Raw genomic sequence first — 23,028 nt, forward strand, 5'->3', positions numbered from 1 at the left:
AAGAAACTGAAAAGTCCATAACATTTTTGGCAGTTTCATTAAGGAGATTCTGTTAATGAGTTGCTGTAACCTTCAGTTTGATTTGTGGGAACAAAAGTTGTGTGCTGGATTTTAGACGCTGGGGGAGGTTTTTTTTTTAAGGGCTGTATTTACCAGATTGCAACATATTTGCATTTGAAAAGTTGTGACTGCTGGATCCCTTATTAATTCTGTGCTGTTCTGTGAAGCAGTATAAGAGAGTCCGCTAAAATAATTTGGAAATCTGGCACTTACTTGCGTAGTCCCTGAACAGAATACTTTTGGAAATCATCCAAAATACCAATGCACCAGATTGTAAAAATAGAGCAGAGAAGGAAAATATTTTTTTTTCATTTGGGGTGGGGGGATGAGGGGAAGAGTTGCATTGTGTGCTAATCTGTGTAGTTACATGTTAATTGATCCCTGTACTTGGTGCTCTGAATATATTTTTTGCTTAAGAGCAGAAAATTGGGCAAATAATCATAGTTATGGCCATTTTCTCATAAGACTGCTTGCACATCTCATAGGCATGGCTTTGTGAAAAAACTGCATATATCCATATGAATTATTTGCGTTGGTACTTTTTTGGTGGACGTTATTTTACGCTTTTATGATGCTTTACATCTTAAAAATTCTGAGACTTTGTATGAGGTTCCACATACACTAATCCAACTGCAGAATTGGGATGTAATAAATCTCATGTTCAAGTTTAACTTTATGCCATTAACCCTTTTGATGACAGCATAAGGAAGGCCAATCTTGTGGTTAATGCACTGTCTTGGGACTGGGAAGATCTGGGTTCATTTCCTAGTTCTTTGTCAGGCTTTCTGCATGACCTTGGCAGTCATGTAATCTCTCTGTACCCTGGTTCCCCATCTGTAAAATGGGAATAATAAATGTAGTCTTGGTCTCTTATTTATTTTGAATGTAAGCTTTTCAGGGCACAGACTGTTTCTTACTGTGTGTGTGCACATATAGTGCCTATAGTATATAGTGTGTGCATATATAGTGCTTATATAGGCTTGACAGAACTTTGGTACTGTAAATTTTTTCTCCATACATATTTCATGATGTACCAAACTAAAGGAAGAAATAAACTGTATATAGTTTTTTTTTTTTATTTAAAGGAACAAATGTATAAATATACCAGAGTAGAATCAAATAACAGTTCAAATAAATAAAAAGTCTACAGTTAAAAAAACTAAAAAACTAAAAAACTAAAAAAAAAAAAAAACCTCTTTGTAAATTACTGGTAATCAACTTAAGGTGGGAATGTTACCCTCTCTGTGAAAATTGTTGCAGATATTTGGGAAGAAGTTACAATGCTAAGGTAATATAAGACCACATGTGGTTTGTCTGTGTGGGTTTGTGTTTCTTGCTTTATCGCCTGTTATGTATATATCTATCCCTTTTTGATCTTGCTAGAATTAGGACCCAATTCTGTCTTGATAACCACATGTGCAGACCCTTGCAGTGCATGGAATCCCATGACATAAATAGGGCTTTTCAACAAACATGGGTCTGCCCTCCTGAATCTCAGTCTGGCTTTGGGGTCTTAGTTGATTGCAAAACTGTAAATTAAATATTAACAAAGAAAACTACTATCTGACTTTGTGCATTGGAAATATCCTTGAAGTGTGTAATGTGCAACGGACTGTGATCAGTTAATATTGATCATATTTTTTTTGTCTAAATAAAATTGTAATTCAATGTCTTCCAAATCTAGAATTTATGCATAACTTTTTCCTGAAGCTCGTTGCATCCTCCCGGTGTTTAACAGAACCACTTAAAATCCATTAATTTAATATTAAATTATTGGATCTTATGTTTTTTTCCCTCATCTGAATAGTCACAATACTCTTGGTACTGGAGGAATTCTTTATATTTTTATGCATTTCCAAAGGCACTGTCTATATGAATTTAATCTGAATCACTGCAGCAGTGCTGCTTGTATTTGGATTAATTTCTTAGCAGAGATAAAAGCACCAAATGGGTTTTGGTTTTCTTTGTGTAGCTTGGCTTCATATTTCTGTTACGCTATTGCTATAAAGGAAGATCTATTTCAAAATTAGAATTTCACTTGTTAGATTGCTGGTTGATCATTTTACCATTACTTTTGCTTGTAGTTGCATATTAAAGATGAATAGCTATATGTCTAACCAAAATTAACTTTTGTGTTGAGAGCCTGGGGGCACTGAGTGGGGCCTAGTTTTGTCATCTTTACTTTGCTGTACGGTTCGTCATCCTTTGAGTTCAGTAGGACTACTTTTTTACTCATTATGAGTAAGCACAGCTCAACTGGGCCTGAAGTGTGTGAAGTCATTTTCATTTAATAAGAGTTGTTCATACTTGTGAGAGAAGAGGAGGGGAGAGGCAGTTGAGATAATGTAGGAAAAAGTGTTTTAAAAATTTATATTGTTGTGCTGAAGCTCGCAAATGTAATATTGAAAAAATGCTTTTATAGTTAAATGAAAGTAAAAGTTTATACTGTGATAAGAGCAAGTGGTTTCTACCAAAGGAAGCAGGCAGGCTTGGCTTCCATAATTGCTTTTCCTTAATGGAATTAAAGCCAAGAAATCAGTGATGGTTTAAAAACAACAACAACAACAAAAAACAAAAACACAGGACCTCCTAGAGCTGCAGTTTAAAATGCACAGAACAGATTGTATAAAACAAAATGATCACACAGAACTTTCATCCACATTTATAATTAAACATGCTGACACTCATTTCTAGAAGATTAGCTTTTGGAAAACAGTTCTCAGGTGATGAAAATTGGAGCTGTACAAACTTGTCTGTTTCATAAGGCTGGTTGGTTTTATTTTGGAATTATATCTAACGAATATGTCATCAGTTTTTTTTAATTTTGTAAACTTTAGGCTTAATCTTCACCAGGGTAGGATTTTGTGGTTTACACAGGTGAGTAAATATTTCCTCCATTTTACAGGTGAGGATAACAAGGCAGTAGTTGTGACTTGCTGAAGACCGCACAGTGAGACAGTGGCAGAGTAGTGGGGTAGATCCAACATTTCCTGACTCCAGGTCTCTTGCTCTAACCACCAGGTCACATTGCCTTCTAAAAAATTTAATAACAGAAGACACATCAGTTTAAATTACTTTGATTGGTATTAGTGCTCTCTCTTCATTTAGAGAACTACCCAGAGCAGGCTGGCCTACCTGCCCCCACAAACATCATTTTCTAATTCTGTATTTAGCAAGGACATCAAAACCTAGAAGAAGTTAACCAACTGCATTTTAGTCTCATTGAGCTAGGGAGAGCTTATTTGGTAGAGTTTTGGACTCTCATCAGGAAGTGAATGTAAAAAGGAACCATTTTTTAACAGGCATCAGTTGCACCCCCTTCAATGCTGGGCAAAACATTGGAGTTGGGTATCTTTTAGTAGTAAGATCAGGGCAAAGTGTAATTAGTAATAGCTGTAATTGTTTCTTCATCTTTAACTGTTAGCTGTACTTTTTTGTGGCTGAAGAAACAAATCAGGAATACCTTTTGTCTTTCCTCTATACACAAGAGATTACTTGTCCATTTTCAGTTGGAAGAAGGAAATCAGATTCCCTACTAAACTTTTCTCTCTGCATTACTAAAGATATGAAACACTGTATCTCAACTAATATTTTGTTAGAAATGGATATTGCCTTACAGAGTTTATAAGCATATTCTATTAATTTATATCTTTCTAAATAGTTCCTGTTGCCTGAAATAAATGTTGTGATATTCAGTCGAACTGCTGAGTGATCAGAGCCAATTACGAAATGGAATAAGTTTCTGAAAGCGTTGAAAACATTTGTTTCCGAGTGTTTGTTTTTGTTGAAATTTTTGTCTTGTCTCTGAAATTTTCCAACTCATTTTGGGAGTATTCTAAGTTACTGCTTTGCATTTAGAACTGCTATCCATTGTAAAGTAATCTAAAATGGGCTATTCTGGAGCTTCTTTTGCATTTGTGCTAGGGCTTTGGCTGCTAATTGGAATAGACTCATCCCTCCCTCCCCATCACCGCCAGCTTATTTTCTAAAGAACGTGAATTTCGAAAAGCAAATCTTGTTTTGATTTCCCTAATGACTCTAGTACATACGTTAATCCTCTTCCCTCCTCTTTTATTTACTAAATTATCTGCATCTTGACTAAAATAAACAAGAAACCAGAGAACCTGCAGAACTGAAATATTACTTTATAACTGCCCAATCTAGGACTGAAACCAGGGAGATTTATTGGGCAGTTTATTACATTAAAGCATATTCTTGTGCAAATTTTGTTCAAATACTTAAATTGGAAAGAAAGTAAGAGGTCATTAGCATGTGTAGCTGAACTTAAATGTACTATTTAGGTTAGAAAGTGTCCTGGAATTCTTTTTAAATACATCTTAACTTTTTCTGCATGCATTTTGTAAGGTTTCTTGTGAATAAACCATCTGCCCTGCCTTCTCCCTTGACCTCTTTGTGTTACTTACCAGTTTTTATCAAAGGTTAAATCCTTCAAGCATTACTTGAGCAAAACTTTTATTGTAGTTGTAGATTGATAAGAGCTATGGAATAATATTGGGTGGTGTTTTGTAATGTTTCCTGGTTCCTCTTTAGGAGTTTTGTAGGCTTCTCTCATTTTTTTAAAATGACTGCTTATTACCTTCGAGGCACTAATTTCCTAGCTAATTAATATTATTTAAAAAACAATTATTTCATACATTTCTTTCCTAAACAATAACTCTGCTTTTCTTTCTGCTCCTTCCTGTCCCCAGAGGAGGGGGAAATCCTTAATCTGTATAAACTTCAGTGGTTGTGGTTTATGTTTTGATTTAACACTATTTGGATCATTAGAGGAGACTGGGAGGAGAAGGTCACTGCTCTGGGGAGTTTGTGTGTGTTGTTAGAGTCACTGCTTTAAACTGAAACTTGTCTGAAAGGAGTGTCAAGTGAAATGAGACAGCTGCTAACTCTCCACATGTCTGAAGGAATTATCAACCAGATAGAGGCTTGGATGCATGTGCTCTAAATAATCACCTGCCTGAGGTAGTGGATAGAATAACAGCAACCATGCCTTTGTCTATAGGAAATTGTAAAAGTAATCTGACTTTGACCTCTCTTAAATTAGTTTTCCTGTTATGCCTCAGTGTTCAGGTTGTGAACTACTAGCTTTGAATCCTCTTCCAAGAAGAGATGCATTCGCTTTATGGGAAAAAAAAAATTTATATATATGAGATGGGAAATTGCATTCCAGAACTGTTTCAGCAACTTTTCACTTAGTCATGATTCAGGTAGGAAACTAGGTCCTGTTCCAGAAGAGCGCTATTCTCAAATTCCACATCATTAAAAATCCTAGAGTTCAAGTTATGGGTATGTGGCAGTGCTGTTCCTGAGGTGGCCTGAAGCAGGGTGAATGGGAAAACTATTGTTCTTTTAATAAGTTTAAAATCCAGACAGCTAGAAGTACCTTGTGCTTGCGTCTATAAATGGCACTGCTGGAGGAAGCTCATGGTAGAGGCTTTTGGAATGTTAGGCAGACTTTTCTGAATAGAAGAAATAGATTGGCACATATCAGAACAAGAACAGAAAAGAAGCATTTGAGGAAAAGGAAGACCGGTCTTGGTATTGTCTTGAATGGTTGTTCCCAGTTTTCCAGCCTTCCTTAACATGACCACTGGTGGAAAATTTATAAAGTCAGAGGTCAAAAAAGATGAACCAGTCAAAAGTTTCTCTTACAGATCTATCATAAAATGTTAGGAACAGCCCATGCAATGAAATGTTGAAGTAGTTTGTTAAAAGAGATTAGCAACCCTGTAGATATACTTAAATCCTGTGGTTGGTCTGAACAAGTATGTTTACACCTGCTTATTATTTTAGCCATATAAATGTTTGTTTTGAGATTAGGATTACTGCTGAATTTTCCTGCTTTAAATACTGAAATGAAATACACATTTTTAAAAGACCTGTAATTTAAAAATAGATTTTTTTTTTCTTATAGGGAGAGGACTGTGAAGGAAAATCTTTAGGGTTCCCTTTCTTCCCTCCTACTGTAATCGTAGTAATATGCAATAACTGTATTAACGAAAAAGGGGTAAAAACCTTGAAACTTGCTGGGAAATAAATTTTCAATCTGCCAGCATTGTTCATCTGTTGTGTATTTATTAGGATTGTTGAATGTGCAAACACCCTAAGGCTTCAAAATTCCAGTTAAATTAACATTGTTATACTGAAAATCTACTTTTTATTATCATTATTATTATTTATTTTATAGTAAAGGTAATACAGTGTCTTTGCTAAAATCAGGGCCATATCAATGAGCACCAAAGTACTTAAGCACGTGCTTAAGTCTATCCCTGTTTAGCAAAACATGTTTAAGTGTCTTAGTGAATTGGAACCTAAATACCTGTTTAGATTGGTGGTGGTAAAATGGATTCCTGTTTGGCCCAAGCCCTATGATATGATGCACACAAACAGACCTCATTAAGTGGGGGACCATGTGAAAAATTTGTTTAACATTAACAAATATGCTTGCTGTTGTGTAATACATAGTAGTACAATTCCTATCTTTTTAAAGAATTGACAATATACTTTAATCATAAAAAACACCATTTTTTTTCCTTCCAAATATCCCACTTCAGTGGTAGTGGAAATGTTTCATTTACTGAATTTATGAAAGTGAGGTAAGGAATATCTGTTACAGGCAGGAACGTTCTAATGTTACATAAAACGAACCCTTAAAGCTGTACTCCTTTTGCTGGTATTTCTGTTATCAAACATTTAAAATAATGCATTGCTTACAACTACACCATTAACACTTGATATTTACATTGTTAACCTGAGTTTTTTTCTTTTTCTTTCTTTTAATAAAGATCACTGTATATTTTTCTGGGAGAGGGGCCGGGTTGACATCATCAGGAACTGAAGTCCCCATAGCTTACGTAAAAGTTGATTAGCGGAGGTAGCCTCATTGGCTGCCCTGTCAGTGAGCCTCACATTTTATGCTTAAAGGTGAGCGAGTAGCTCAAACTCTCTGCTTATTTGTTCCCTGCCTCTCTGTTGAGCCTGTTAATGGAAGTAGTTAGTGCCAGTAATATTGAATAACTAATCACTGCAGAAATGCTGTACAGGCACTATAGCATAACTGAATATTTTTTCCAATCATGCAATTCCTGGTCCTTTGTATGTGGGTGTGTATTATAGGCTTCAGAATATGATTGCTCTGTAGCAAATACAAAACTACAGTATAGTGACACACAATTGTACACATTCATTAGCGTGTGAAAGATTAAAGCCCGGGCTACCACTGTGCAACAATCTGTACCCCAGCTGGTCAGCCTGCAGTGAATTTGGGACCTCCAGTGCCAAACCACAGGCCTCTACTATGTTAACTAAAGGAGTAACTCCATTAGCTGATAGTAGCAGTAATCTCTAACCCTCTAAATGGAGGAAGTAGTCAGTAGAAATAAATAAGATTCACTTAGCCAGCATGTTAGACATCATACTGTCAAAGGAAGCTTGTCCCGAGAGCCTGAGGTCCACAGACGTTCAAATCCCTGTACAACTTTAGTGACCCCTCCATCGATTGTTGGTGGATATTGATTTGGGGATCTTTACTGCCAAAAGCACAGGCCTCTACCACTTAATGACTCAGGGAGGAATTATGAGTTAAGGAGAGAGATGCTGCTGGCAAACAGCTTGAATGTTGAGCATACAGTAACTGATCAGCACAAAGGAGTTATAGTAGCCCTTTACTTTGAGAGAAGCCTGTGCTGGAGAACTATTAGTGGGACTTCTTACACAAGCAGACATATTCTGTATTTCCAATGCTGGAGAGGGGGCTCCTTTATTCCAGTTCCATTGGAAGGAAAATGAACCCCCTTCCAATACTGTAGGCCTGGGTCAACTTTGCTAACTCACCTCTCAGCAGTTTTGACGCTTGCTATTCTGGTAGTTTGTTTTTTTCCATTTAAAACTTGAATATTAAAAACTTCAATATATCTTGAGGGAACTTCCTGTTAATTCGATAACAAACATATCATGAGCTAATAAATTCCCTTGTCATCAGCCTTAGACCTTTTTTCAGCCCATAATGCTGAATGGGACACACCCTCAAATAATGATATATTGATAGCTTGTGAGATATACTAGGAATTAATCTGAAGCAACTGGCTTCAGATAGTCACTAACTACTTTTCATCACTTTTAAGCTGATTTGGATTTGAACTAATGACCTAGAGATATAGCGTTTATACAGTACTAGTTGAGTTGTAATAGGACAAAGATTAATTCCTAACTTGTTCTTTTGAGTGAAGGTAAATCAAACCTTAAGTCATTTAAATGGAGATCTTTGCATTCAGCAATAGTACTTAGCACTTTCTATCAAAGACTCTCAAAGCACTTTGTAAACATTAAATATGTATATGCACATGTACTCAGAAAAACATTTTTTGAAAATGAACATGCATAATTTCTTTTAATGTAGCGCCTTTCAAAGTAAAATTTTACTGCACATAAATTATTAAAAGTGTATGAACAAGTTGCTTTAAAACGTGTTGTTGTAGGTTGTGTTTTAATCTAATGTATAAAAAAATACAACCGACCTGTGTGTGTGTGTGTTTTTATATATATGTATAAAAAACATGGACATATTTTATTGGACTGGTATGAAACTCATCTAGAAAATTTAGTTTAAGTAAAATGAAGTAATTACACACTAATTTTTTTGGGTGCTTAAGATTTCTTTACTTTTGGTGTCACTCGTTTGTGTTTATGTATCAGAACCAAAACAAACTTGGATTAAGTGATATTCAAAAGCATCCAGAAATCAGACACTTTTCCCTTTCCAACTTCTTACTTTGTAATTCTGAATAGATTCCTGACATATTTGAGAAATCGGTTTTATCTGCATGTAGATATGTAAACTAATCTATTTTGCTTAGTATTGTGCTGATGAATTGCTGATTCTTGTCACATCTTTGGGTACATAAAGCTTGTGGTTTCATGATTATCTTTTTGAGGTAACTTAAGGGCAGTGTTTGCTTTCCATTTTTCCTTCTATCTTTGGAGTCAAAGTGAAATCCTGAACAACGTGGTTGATACCCACTTCCTGAAATGAAGCTTAACTTTCAAAATTACTGGAGGGAGGAAACAGCTCACTAGTTCATAACCCATGAAATAAACATTGTTAGACTTCATGAGCATTGACTTGTATCAGATAAACACTCAGTGATCATTTTTGAAATATTCTTTTTTAATTTAGATATATTTTAGTTGGCTGCAATTAAAAGTGCAACTTTTATATGGAAATATACTATTTGATTTATTTTACTTCCTTTCTCTAAAACACAGTACTTTGATCTTTGTTTTCCCAATGTTTTGTACTCTTTGAGCCTAAATCTTTTGGATTCTGAGATTTTCATGAAATATGTTGGCATGCATTGCTATACTCCCTATTGTACACATGCCTATAAGTGAAAAATTATTTCCCCCAAGATTACATGGCAATATAGCTATGTACTAGTATCACTTTACCTGAATATTAATCCTTTAAAATGATATCCAGTTGTTAATTGAAGACTTACATTTTTGTTTTTAAATAATAAAATACTCAATTAAAAAAGACTTGGACAAATACCAGAAATATTTACTTTTCAAAACCTGACAATTCAATTAATGAATTCACTGATTAGCATATTTTTACAGCCAGAAGGAACTAAGTCTGACCCTCTGCAAAACACAGGCCATAGTTTTACCCACCAAATTAGCCAGCACTATGTTTTTTGTTTCCTAAACTGTTCTTCTGTAAGAATAAAATGTGACTTCATACCATCTTTTGGACCTTCCTTTGCTGGAAAGCCTTTTTTGTTTAAGATGATAAAACCTTTATTTGAGAATAGAGGGGTACAGCAGCTATACGTTGCGATATTCCTTTATGAAAGGTGATTTCATGAGTGTTCTCTTTCCTTGCTTTTAAAAAGTTGTGTAATATATAGCTTAATTGGCCTTTAAGCATTTCATTGTTGTGAGTAAAGATTTCAACTTCCTCTTGACAGTTTAGCTATTAGATAACTGCCCTAATTCATACATTAAATGAGTTAATGTGTAATTATGAAGATAGAAAAGTTCTTTTAGACTATATATCACCTTTCCCAAATTCTCTGCAAGTGCAGTTTCTTCATGGGAGTATATTAAACTTACACAACATTTGATCTTGGCCACCGTGAGGAATGTAATTTTTAATTTTCCAAGTTTATACCAAACAGTCTCTGCCAGAGCTGTGAGTTTTGCAAGTTAGGCTTTGTCTACGCTGGCAAGTAAAAGGCAAAACTTTTGTTGTTCAGAGGTATTTAAAAAAACACCCCACTGAAAGACAAAAGTTTTGCCAACAACAAGCGCCAGTGTGAACAGCGCTTTGTCGGCAGAAGAGCTCTCTCCTGCTGACAAACAGCAGCTACGCTACGTACCTTTTAGTGGCTCGACTGTAGCGGCACAGCCGTATGGCTAAAAGCTGCATAGTGTAGACTTAACCTCAGTCTTCCCAAAAGAACTTTAAACTGACCTGTTATGTCCCCTCAAGATGATAGGTGCCTTAATGTTCTCATATTGTTTTACAATTTTGAGAACTAAGTTTTGACTCTTAAACTCTAACAGATCAGTATTTTCAAGCAGGCCCTATTTCCTCTGAGCTAATTGAGGCCCCACAAGTGACTGTTGCTTTCCTGCTCACGTTTTGCTCAAAAATGGAATGTAAACATAAGACTTCTCTGTAGAATAGAATTTGAAATGGGATGTTGTCATAGAGCATAATTTTTGTCGCCAGTTGCTTCTGATTTCCTGGCTTACCTTGCACAAATGCTCCCAAGTAAACTATATTCCTACCATCTGTTTGGCTCATTCTGTTAAGAAAAATGACTTTGAATACAAATTTTATGAATTTTTTGTTACCTCTTAAATTCTTGTCTATTTAGGTTTTAAATTAAAGGAATGCTGTTAGAATCATAGAATATCAGGGTTGGAAGGGACCTCAGGAGGTCATCTAGTCCAACCCCCTGCTCAAAGCAGGACCAATCCCCAACTAAATAATTCCAGTCAGGGCTTTGTCAAGCCTGACCTTAAAACTTTTAAGGAAAGAGATTCCACCACCTTCCTAGGTAACCCACTGTTGTGTACTTCCGTTCCAAATATTAATGTTCATGTGTGAGTATTTTTAAAAACCTAATAACAAATGTATTTTTGAACTTTAATGGAAAATTTGTTTTGGTTTAAATGTAACCTTACTGTTGCTACCCAAACATTGCAACATTGGGTTAACTGGAAGAAACAGTGAAACTGTGTATAAACAAGTTAATACACCTCATCTATTTTTAATTGTCCAATTGAGTGAAATGCAAAAAGTTAAAAGCACAAGCAGTTAAAAACTCCACAGCCCGCCTGTTCCACAACAACTGTTTTCTACATAGAAAAGCTAGGGCTGGCGTTAAGGGGTAGCAAGCAGGGCAATTGCCCAGAGCCCCACGGCACAGGGTGCCGCACGAAGCTAAGTTGATGAGGCTTCTGCTTCAGCCCCAGGGGGTGGGATCAGGGCCCTGGGCTTCAGCCCAGCACAGCAGGGCTTAGACTTTCTGCCCTGGGCCCCAGAGAGTCTAACACTGGTTCAACTTGGCGGACTCCCTGAAACTTGCTTGGGGGCCCCTATATCCCTGGTTGAGAACCACTGCATTAGATAAAGGTACTGGGCAGAGCAGTGTTTTTCCATGATTTGGAGAGTAAGATTCCATTGGGGGTAAGGTGACCAGGCCACCAATTTGGTGGGACAGTCCCAAAATGTACATTTCAAGCTCCGGTCCAGAGCTGAATGACTCTGGGACAGCATTTGTCCTGGATTCCCCGTGGCACTGCCCTGCACCTCCCCCACCATGCATGGTGCCCCTGGACCACCCCTCCCTGCCCAAGTTTTAGTCATAGTGGGTATTTTGGGGTGAATTTTTGTTTACAGCCCGTGACCTGTCCATGACTTTTATTAAAAATACCTGTGACTAAAATGTAGCCTTACTTATAGTACCTGGCATTCGTCTTTGTCTGCAATCCCTTGAGGTCGAGGATGATCTGTTTCACAGGTTTCATTTTTTTTATGAGTCCTTTTGTGACTGAGGAGTCTGATCCTTGAGCCACAAGCTCGTTGGCAGAGATTGCAGGTGTTGTTGGAAGTCAGGGTTGGGCCATGATTGCTGCATGACAGTCGTCTATCCTTTCTTTTCTGGTGTTTTTCTGCGACCAGGGCAAGGATATTTTCCTCAAAAATGGATGCTCCTTCTTTGACAAGTCTTTGCCCGTTATCCCTATCCTGGGCTACTGTCTCCCAGTGTGTGGTGTAGATGTTACATCTCTTGATGTTTTTCTTGAGAATGTCTTTAAAACATTTCTTTTGGCCTCCCCATTTCCTTTCTCATTTGGTGAGTTGGGTGTACAGCAATTGTTTTGGTAAGCTTACATCAGGCATGTGCGCGCAGTGCCCGGTCCACCTCAGCTAGTGATGGATAATCAGGGCCTTAACACTGATGATGTTGGCCTCTGTGAGGACACTGACATTAATGTGGCGATCCTCCCACTTTGTTGAGGATCTTTCGAAGAAAGTGCAGATGCTGGCATTCCAGGTTTTTCAGGTGTTTTCTGTAGGTCACCCAAGTCTCACAACCGTAGAGGAGAGTTGGTATTACCTCCGCTTTATAAACTAAGACTCGTGTGTGTTCTGATGTTGTGATTGTTGAACACCTGGTGAGAGAGTCTGCCAAAGTCAAGGCTGGCACAGGGGATTCTGTGCTCAGTCTCAACGTCTATGTCTGCCCTCTGTGAGAGATGGCTGCCAAGATAGGCAAAGTAGTCCACATTTTCCAGTTCTCTGTCAATGTCGATCTTCCTTGCTGGGATTGATGATTGACCGGGAGCTGGCTGGTGGCGAACTTTTGTTTTGCCGATATTCAGAGTTAGCCCTAGGCTTTTGTAAGCTTCAGAGAAGCAACTAAGGGCTGTTTGTAGATCCTCGTTTGTGTATGAAACTACAGCACAATCATCTGCATACTAGAGTTTGGTTATTGTTGCTGATATTACTTTAGTTCTGGCATGGAGACAAGAAAGTTTGAAGAGGTTGCTGTCAGTCCAATATTGGATTCCAATGCCCTTTGGGAGACTGTCTTGGGTTAACATGTTCATAGCTGCTAAGAAAATGGTGAGAAAAGGGTGGGTGTCAGTACACAATCTTGCTTTACACCAGTTGGGATGACAAAGCGTTCAGAGGTAGAGCCACTGTACAGGATGGAAGCAGTCATCTAGTCATGGAAGAGTCTTACAATGGTGATAAATTTGCTTGGGCAGCCAAACTTTGACATGATTTTCCACAGAGCCTCATGGTTGACAGTCGAGGACTTTAGTCAGATCGATAAAGGCCATATACAGTTCCTGGTATTGTACCTGGTATATTCTCCCTGTGAAGGTATTTATATGCCATAATCAAGATACCTTTCAATTATCTGAACAGATTGGTCTCTTTTAATATAAGGCATTTCCCCCTCATGAATCTTTTCTGCACCCTTCAGTTTTTCAGCATCCTTTTTAAAATGATTGGTCTCACCAATGCTATACACAGGGGTAAACTTACTTCTGTATCCTACTCACTACTTCTTTGTTTATATATCATGGGATTGCACTGGCCCCTTTTTGTGACAGCATTATACTGGAAGATCTTGTTCCATTGCTAGTCCACTATGACTCCTAAATCTACTGGCTGCAATACAGTCTCCCATTCTGTAGATACAATCTTCATTCTTTGTTCCTAGCTAAATAACCTTGCATTTGTTCATACAGAGGATTGAGCGCTTTGGCTGTTAGGCCAAAGTAATTTAACCCATGTTCATCTTCAAAAAAATTTAATAGTACATTGATCCTCATGATTGGATTGATTATATGCAATACATTCTAAATAAACAATAAATAAACAATGCAATGGGATTTAAGAATATAAAGATACTGGTTCAGACCTTTGCTATTAAATTATTACTGCCTTTGAATATTTGTTTTTCATCTTCATGTACCAGCCCAAAGAAATGGGGTTATTTATTCCAACTTATCAGATGAAGACAGGAAAAAAAAACAAAAAAAAACCCCACCTTGTGATATCTCCCATCCTTTCCCCTTTATAGGTGCTTGCTAGTTTTCACTCCCAAATGGTGTATCTTCCATCTTCTGAAGAAAATACATTTTACTGGTATCCAGAAGTTATCTGTTTAACCCTCTTTTAGGGGACTTTTTAGGCCGAGTTTAGTTTCTTTTCCTACTTTATTCTGGGGTTCAGATCATTTCTGGATCAAATAAGTAGGGTTAGTAATTCAATTGCGTATCAGTAGTTCCCATTAGATAAGTGGTTCTCGACCTATTTACCACTGTGGGCAGTACTATTAGTATGGCCTTGAGGATGTCACATAGGCCACAGCTCTGTGCTGATTGGGCTGCAGGTTGAGAACCACTGCATTAGATCTTCCCCCTTTAGTACATAACATAGGACATTAGCAAATTTTTACAGCCTGGTTCCAAGATGTCATTTCCCTGTAAATTCTTCTTGATGGCCCAAAAGAAGCACTATTCTATGGAAAATCCTCAAAGAAGTGAAAAGAGGTTAGTGTCAGGGTGTTAGCTGGCAGTTCCATGCATGTTGGGCCTTGTGCAACATATTACACTTGGAATCAGCTTCCATGGTCTTCCTACCTGAGTGTGATGGACAAAGCCAAGCAAGGTGGGATTCTGTGCATCTTGTGCAAAAGAATAGGTGTGGCCAAAGCCAGATCAATGTTGGGAAGTATTTCACTTGGCCTCAAGAAGGAATTCTAAAAAGGCTTTTTAGGCTGTATACTGCAAACTGAGCTACTCCTATCATCCTGGCTTTCATGGCAACTTCCAGAGGATTGTGAAAAGAAAAATACATTCCTTTATTGCTATTTTAGCAGAGCCTGGTTACTGGATTAGTTGTTTGTGCACAAATTTTGCTTTCATAGGTACTGAATGCATCTGTTCCCATTCTAAGACAAGATGTTTCATGACAATGGCTGCACATATCTTTTTCTAATAGCTTTAAACGTAGAAACTGTATCTTCCTTTCTGAAGGCAGATTCTGGCTTCATTTACTAGAGTGCCCTGTTTAAATTTTCTTCCAAGTAGTCTTTGGTTTTAATCAAGTGCTAAAACTAATGAAAATAGCATGTGTTAGGGTGTGCCATTTGCATGTTTCCCTTTACAGTTGAACTGAGATGTAAAATTAATATTGAGCTGTGTGATTAGTTGGTGTATGTGTTAACAGAATGAAAATCTAGAAGCTGTGTGTTCTACAGCAGTAACAATTGCACTTTCAAACACACAGAATATGGTAGAAAATAAAGGTCAGATGGCATCTGTTTTTATTAAAAGATAAAATTACGTGATATTGATTTTTATCTGATACTTAATTGTCACTTAATAGCTTTGTTGTTTTTCTGTTATGTCTTCAAAATTGCTTTAGTTACCCATACAGTGAAAGCAATGAGTAAAACATAGTACACTGAGAAAATTCCAGAAAATTGTGATATTTATATGCTGGGCTAAGCTTAATACTTCCATAACAACCACTCTGCAGCAGCTGCTCTGAAAAAAGTGGGAGGAACCAAGCTAGCTATCACACAAGGCGTGCGATGGAACTCAGTAGTGGACTGTTTTGAGCACTATATTAAGAACTGGCCTAATCTGATGACAGTTTGTGAACAAAATCATGAAAAAATAGATGGCACTGTCACAGCCAAAGTTCTCAACATTGGGCTTAAGAGAAATGTTGAACAAATGCTGAGTACCCTGAAGCCTATTTCTGTAGCCTTGAACAAAATGCAGGGAAATAGCTGTTTTATTGCTGACTCTGATGAAATTTGGAAGGAACTGAGTGAGACCTTAAAAAGAGAAATATGCAATGACAGAGTTAAATTACAAGCATTAAAATAACGAATGGGACAAGCACTATCTCCAGCTCATTTTCTTGCAAATATTCTCAATCCTCGGTACCAGGGTCAAACCTTAACTGCTGAAGAAGAGGAGTTGGCTATGACATGGACATCCAGCAATCATCGCTCCATAATGCCAACTATAATAAACTTCAGAGCTAAGGGTGAACCATTCAAGAAATACATGATTGCTGATGATTTAAAGAAAGCCACACCAGTGAACTAGTGGAAGTCACTTAAGCACTTGGATTCGGAGAATGTTGAAGTGATGATCTCACTTTTAACAGCAGTAGCTTCTTCTGCCAGTATAGAAAGAATATTTTCTTCCTTTGTACTAATTCATTTCAAATTGAGAAATCTTTTGGGACCTGAAAAAGCAGGAAAGCTTGTTTTTCTTTTCCAGATTATGAACAAACAGGAAAATGAAGGTGAAGATGACTGAGTTAGCTGCAGAAGCCAATATTTTAAGTTTCTCATGTTGACCTGGCTGACAGTCAATTTAATTTTTGTTTTTAAATGTTTTATTTAACTGTTTTAGTTAAAAACAATTTTAACAAAAACAAACCTGATTTTAAAAAACTTGAATGTTTAAATTAAAAAATTCATATACTTGTTTTGTTAAAATATTTTGTTGTTGAAGAAAAAAATCCAGAATACATAACCTTGTTGTTTTAGTTAAATAAAACAATTTAAATGTCTGTCTGGTGATGTTCTCTTCCTAATACAGCATGGCAAGAAAATCCTCCAAATATTAATGATTAACCTGTTGAATTTGAGAGAGTTCATCTCCCAATGACTTCATAAATATCTGCTTCAGTTACCTTTGGTAAATGAAATAACCAAACAATCATTAGTTTTACAGCTATATCAGAAAATGAATCTGAAAAGTTTTTTCCAAAATAAATCACTGTTTAAAAATGTATAGTGTGTACCTTTTTAAAAATGAAACCTACATCTAGCTCTGAGTTGTGAAGAATATGTATTAAGATTATAACAACCAACAAGAATACACGTTTATGTAGAAATCCATAATTAAATCGAGTCTTCCTGACTAGCGATTTAAATCAAATCCATCCTCACAGTGTGAGCTTAAAGGCTGTATTTATGTCTGAAAATTTTGTACCTGTTCTTGTTAGAAGTAATACTTCAGATTGCAGAAAGAGATTTGAGAGAGAGAGATCTCATTTGTGATGGTCTTACTCGGTATGTGAAATAATACTTTGTGTATAGTTAGAGTTTCTCAATTAGTCAGGCCGCAATCCAGTAAATGAATCATACTCATGAAAGATGTCTATACAGATTCTTTTTCAGGATTGGACCATTAGTAATTTTTCCCTCTGTGTAGGCCACACACACAGCAGTAGGAGAGAGAGAAACATCTAGGGCATGTCTATAGAGCTCGTGGCAGCGAGCCTCTCAGCTGGGTTCATAGACTTGGGTTTGTGGCGCTCACACTAGCACTGTAAAAACTGCTGTGTAGACAGCATTTTGAAGTGATAGCTTGGGCTCTGAAGCCTAGGGAGGAGGATGGATTTAAGAGCTCCAGCCCAAGCCACAACTTCAAGGTACTCTTTCTATACACCTATTTCTAGAGCAGTAGTGTAAGCCCCACCAGCCCAAGTCTATCAACCTGGGCTAGGAGGCATGATCTGCAGGCAGTGTAGACATACTCCTAAAGACAAAAGTGACTGCATAATGAAAATAACTGACAGGGGAACTCAGGGTCAGGTTTAGAATCTAAAAATGCTTTCAGCATTGTAAAAGCTGACTCTATTTCAGTTTGACACTATCCTTTTAAGAATCTCAAAATTAACTTATTTTAAACAAAGTGTTTAGTTTAGAGATTATGCTGAAACTTTCTTCTGACAGACCAGGATTAAAGCAGGTTAGAAACTGTGTATGATCTCTTTCACTGGGCTCTTGCACTACAGTTGTTAAAAATTACATATCTTTTCTGTAAGAGGTATAGAACTTTCAGGGAAGTAATTCCTGTCTGAACTACAGCATATCTCTTAGAAAAAGGTCCAGTCTTGATTTAAAAATTGCCAGTGATGAAGAGTCCATCTCAACCATTTGTAAATTGTTCTAGTGGTTAATTACCTTCCCTGTTAAAAATTTGTAGGCTGAATTTGTCTAACTTCAACTTCCAGCCACTGGATCTTGTTATTCCTTTGCTAGACTGAAGACCCCATTGCAGTATTGCCAACCTCAGAGATCAAAAACTGTAAATAACACCCCGCAAAGAGATGGAAAAAATCATGGTATTGCCGCAAAAAATCATGAGTTCTTTTAAACAATCAAATCACGTTTTTCAATATGTCTTTTGACTTTTTAACTCCCCTCAATACCTCTGCCAATGTGTGAGATAATTTCAGGTTGAAAAATCAACCTTTAATGTACACCCAAAAGCAAGCCCCGCCCTGGTTGCTCAGATGGAGACTTCACTTACTCTCTCCTTGGCCTTAAGATAGGGCAACTGCCATCTATTTCCTATTGCTGTCTTGACCCAGGAGCAACACTTTTCTGCTTCCTGCTGCTTGGGTATGCTGTATGTTTTTATACAGCTCTGAAAAGGAAGTCTGTGGCCATTGTCTTTAGCAAGCATGGGAACCCAGTGTAAAATGTTCACATCCCATTATGAAACTTCTGGAATGCTCTTTGGAAGATTGAGAGTTCCATGCCTTTTTTTTTTTTTTTTTTTTTTCTTTCAATGTCCATAATTTGTTACTCAAGTAACTAGATTAGTTATTTGGGGCAGTTTTTTGGTCTGTTTTTGCTATCAAACTTTTCTCTATTGTAGGATGCTCTAGGAGGTGACCTGGCTCCTCTTTGCATGGGTAGCAGTGGATTCAATGAATATAGTAATTCAGTCAGGATAATTAGATTAATTTCTGATGATGCTTTACCACTTTTTACATTCCAGATCTTTTTTTTTCACCTTTACTCTTAGATTTTCTGTATCTACTCTACTCTGCTAGCTAGAGGAAGCTCCCTAATCGACTCATGAATAAGAAGCAGATTTGCCAGTTGAATCACTTCTCTGAAGAGGATCATGTTTAACACTTCCATGGCTCAATTTCTCTAGTTAATTCTGTGCATAACTTGAAATTTCACAAACAAACTCATGTTTGAATAACTTGGTTAGAATACAGATGGTTCCTGGAATTTAAAGATCAGTGTATGAATACCTTTGCATACTTGAATATTTGCCAGAAGTTGAGCCCTAACTAGCAGGAAAAACTTCAATTCTGACACCAATCATTTTCCTCCAAAGAACTACTCTTACTTTATTCCCAAGTCAGGAAGAAGTTTTTGTTTGACTCAGAAAATGGTGATTCCAGATTTTTGATCCAAAGTTGAAGGAGATTTTGAAAAGCATAGGCTTCTTTGTCGAGACACCAGACTGTCTTGATGTAATTAAGGAATTGGTTCTGAATCAAGCTTTGAGAAGCTATATCTTGTATTTCAACTCCTCTAAAAGTTTCATAACTTTCACATTTTAATATTAAATGAGTTTAGTACAATTGTTGCAATAATTACCAAAAAAATTAAAATAAAAAAAACTCAAAGGACTTTGTAAACTATCTTCAAGGCCTCAAGTTCTATCAATATTTTGATCAGGGTGCGAATATAATATATGATTTGAATTCTTAACACTTTATGTACACACATCCTCAATAATTAAACAAAACAAACAAAAACTACTCTATTCATAACCTACATGTAAGTAGTGGTTTGGACTCTTGTACTCTCTTAAGCAGCAGAGTCAATGCAGTTCAGCTGCATTATGAAAGGTTGAGCAGAGCTATGGTCTTTTCTGATTGGGAAAAGGCAGTGTACATTCAATCTTCAGAGCATAGCAGAAAGTGATGATTTAAAAAATATTAAAACTATGCCAGGTACTTGAAAATTGTTCCATTCAAGGGTTATTTATTGCTTCACAGAAATAATTTTATCTTGGGTAACAGAGACAATTATATAAATGTATATAGGACAGCATGGGAGTTCTATTCTTATTGAAGATCTTCTCATGTACAGGGTAATGTCAAAGATTACCCTAGCCCAGATTTTTGGTATTGCTGTGCTCAGCGTTGCAACACCTAAATCTCATTTTCTAAAGGGATTTGGGCACTTGAGTCTAAATCCCATTGACTTTAGAAATCGGTTTAAAACACTTCACTATGGATTTAATAAAGTGCTTTCCACAAGCACCAGAGTCCTTTAAATGACCTACATAGGGAGTAGGAACAAGACTTAGAAAAATAGTTTAGAATTTTGTTTTGAACTGATAAAGTAAGTCATCAAAACAGGCCTGACAGGAGAAGTTTTACAAACCTGGGATGATTGTAGGCAAAGCTGCAGTACTGTAGTTAATGGTATTAACTTATTAATTATTAAGACAGCAAACATACATTACAGGGAAGCACATATATGGAAACGAAATCATGTAAATAAGGTGGAAATCAAATAGATGACCTTCAATAAGAGTCATGTTCATAAAATAGAAATGTAAAAATGGGGTTAGCCAATGAAAGTACTTGAATAATGCAGTTTCTTGACTTGAACAAAACAACTGTACAACAACATTTCTATGCGGTCTTGTCAGTGCTTTTATTTCTTCTTCTGATGCAAATGTGACAGGTGACACAGCATTATAAATCACTGTTATGTTTCTCAGGTGGTGATTAATGGTTGTAGTGAATTCCATTAGTCGGTGGAAATTGTGACCTGTATTTTAGTTGTGGTAAATATTCACTACAGAAGAGGTTACTGTTGAATTAAGGTTGTAAATTCAAACACACACACCCACACAACAGAAAATGCTTTTCCTTGATAAAACTTACCGCAACTCACTGTATTTGCACCAATCTTCCAAATATAGGTTGTGTTGGATTCCTTACAACACTTTGTAACCACTACCTACAACTGCCCTGCTTATTTGGGTTCAAGAGTTCCTTGGGAGGTGGGGATCAAGAGTAGTTTGGAAATTGGGAAAGATTGGGCGCTTGTTATGAGCACAAGGGGATTGACCTTTTTCTGGGGATGAGTGCTGGTTTATGTAAAGTAAGAGTTTGACAGGGGAGAGTGGGTTAGGGTTTGTCATGTGGGCCAGGAGGGTTTGGCTAGAAAGTGGGCTGGAGGCTTGTTACTTTGGGCGAATAGAGTGAAGAGAATTTGACAGCTGGGATGAACTTTAGGAGATGGATTTGTCATGCCCTTTTGGAAAAATCCTAGGGAATTTAGTAGGGATGAAACCAATAGGGCTTACCTAGGGTTCAACAGAAATTACTATTAAATTTAGTAGAGTAATATTATAGGGCTTTTGAACCATCCTAAGATTAAATTCTGTGGGTTGATCTACAACACCAGTGGAAAGGTTACCATATTTTCTTTAAATTCTATAGAATTTTTCCATAAATTGTGAGGAGTGGCTTATGAAACTAGTTCTTGCTGTGTGCACCATTTGGCGCACACAAAGCAAGATGCAAACAATCTATTTCTTTCATTATAAATGAACCCTTTTATGCAGTGTCTGGATAATGAACAATATGTAAAATAAAACCTTGTTGACCAATGACAACATTGGGAAAGTGTCATCTCCCATAGAACTACATAGCACTTCCATAAACACCAAGCAAAGAGATGAGGCCAACAGCCCTGGTGGTCTCTGTGGGGAAAGTGATTTTCAGATTTCTGTGGACTTTTCTGAGTACCCTATTTCCAGCCCGCATGCTTTTGACTCTCAAGATAAACAACAAGTATCCCCAGCTTTTGTGGTGGAATCGTATGGTTTGTGAAACACTTTAAGACCCTTCCGGATAAAACACTTTGTTTTTTTCGTATAGTAAAAACAAATTACATGTTGACGCAGTTTGTAAAGATTTAGTTACAGTGGGTTAGTTAAGTTCGTAGACTATACAGAGGAATTCACTATGTTGGTGTGTGTCTCTGTACTGTGCTAGTCTGTGTTTATAATTTAAGACCTTATGTTCTAAATCTCACATGTTCTTTATACACAGGCGGAAATGGTTAATCTATGTCTGGTTCATCTGTTTGAATATCCAAGAGATTTAAGTGGTAACTAATTGTATAGCATATTCTATGTATGGTATTATACACTCTGTTAATCTGAATAAAAATGGATTTTGAACATTGATCTGTTGAATTACTGTTTAAGAGACCGTATCAGCCTGTGGTCAGCTGACCAAGAAACAATTTGTTTTTTTTTTCTTCCAAACAGTTCCTTCTAAAAAGTTTTGGCACATACTACTACTTAGCATATGTGCAACTTACCTTAGGTGGCATGTGACCAGGATTCATCACCAAATTTGGTTGGCTGGTTGGATCATTAGCTTCCCTGGGCTGGGTACTGACAGGGAGTGCGAAGTGAATGCTGATCCATGCCCCCCTTTGCACATACTGTAATAGAAAATTGCATTGGTTCTAAGCAATGACACAGTATCAAGGTTTCTATTATATGTATGTGCATATTTGAAAGTCATTGTTCTGCTGTCAGTAAAAGAATGATGCAGTGATGCTCCTCAAAGAAATTGAAAAGCAACTAGCCAAAGACTCAAAAACTACCAGCAAAAAATTTAAGTACATCAGAAGCAGGAAGTCTGCCAAACAATCAGTGGGGCCACTGGATGAATGAGGTGCTTAGGGAGCATTCGAGGAAGATAAAGCCATTGTGGAGAAGCTAAACACATTCTTTGAATCAGCCTTCACTGCAAAGGATGTGAGGGAGATTCCCACGCCCTCACCATTCTTTTTAGAACCCAGAGAAGAGCAACAAAAATGATTAAAGGTCTAGAAAACATGACCTATGAGGGAAGATTTGAAAAAATTGGATTTGTGTAGCCTGGAAAAGAGAAGACTGAGAGGGAACATAACAGTTTTCAAGTGCATAAAAAGTTGTTACAAGGAGGAAGGAGAAAAATTTGTTTTTCTTAATCTCTGAGGATAGGACAAGAAGCAGTGGGCTTAAACTGCAGCAAGGCAGGTTTAGGTTGGACATTAG

The 23,028-nt window shown here is 37.0% G+C and overlaps 1 protein-coding gene across 5 annotated transcripts in view; it reads left to right on the forward strand.

The window, feature by feature from the left end:
• Positions 1-23,028, forward strand: part of KIF13A (kinesin family member 13A) — a 199,329-nt gene that overhangs the window by 1,503 nt on the left and 174,798 nt on the right. The window lies entirely within an intron of this gene.

Source organism: Malaclemys terrapin, chromosome 2, assembly GCF_027887155.1.
Source record: "Malaclemys terrapin pileata isolate rMalTer1 chromosome 2, rMalTer1.hap1, whole genome shotgun sequence".
NCBI lineage: Eukaryota > Metazoa > Chordata > Testudines > Emydidae > Malaclemys > Malaclemys terrapin.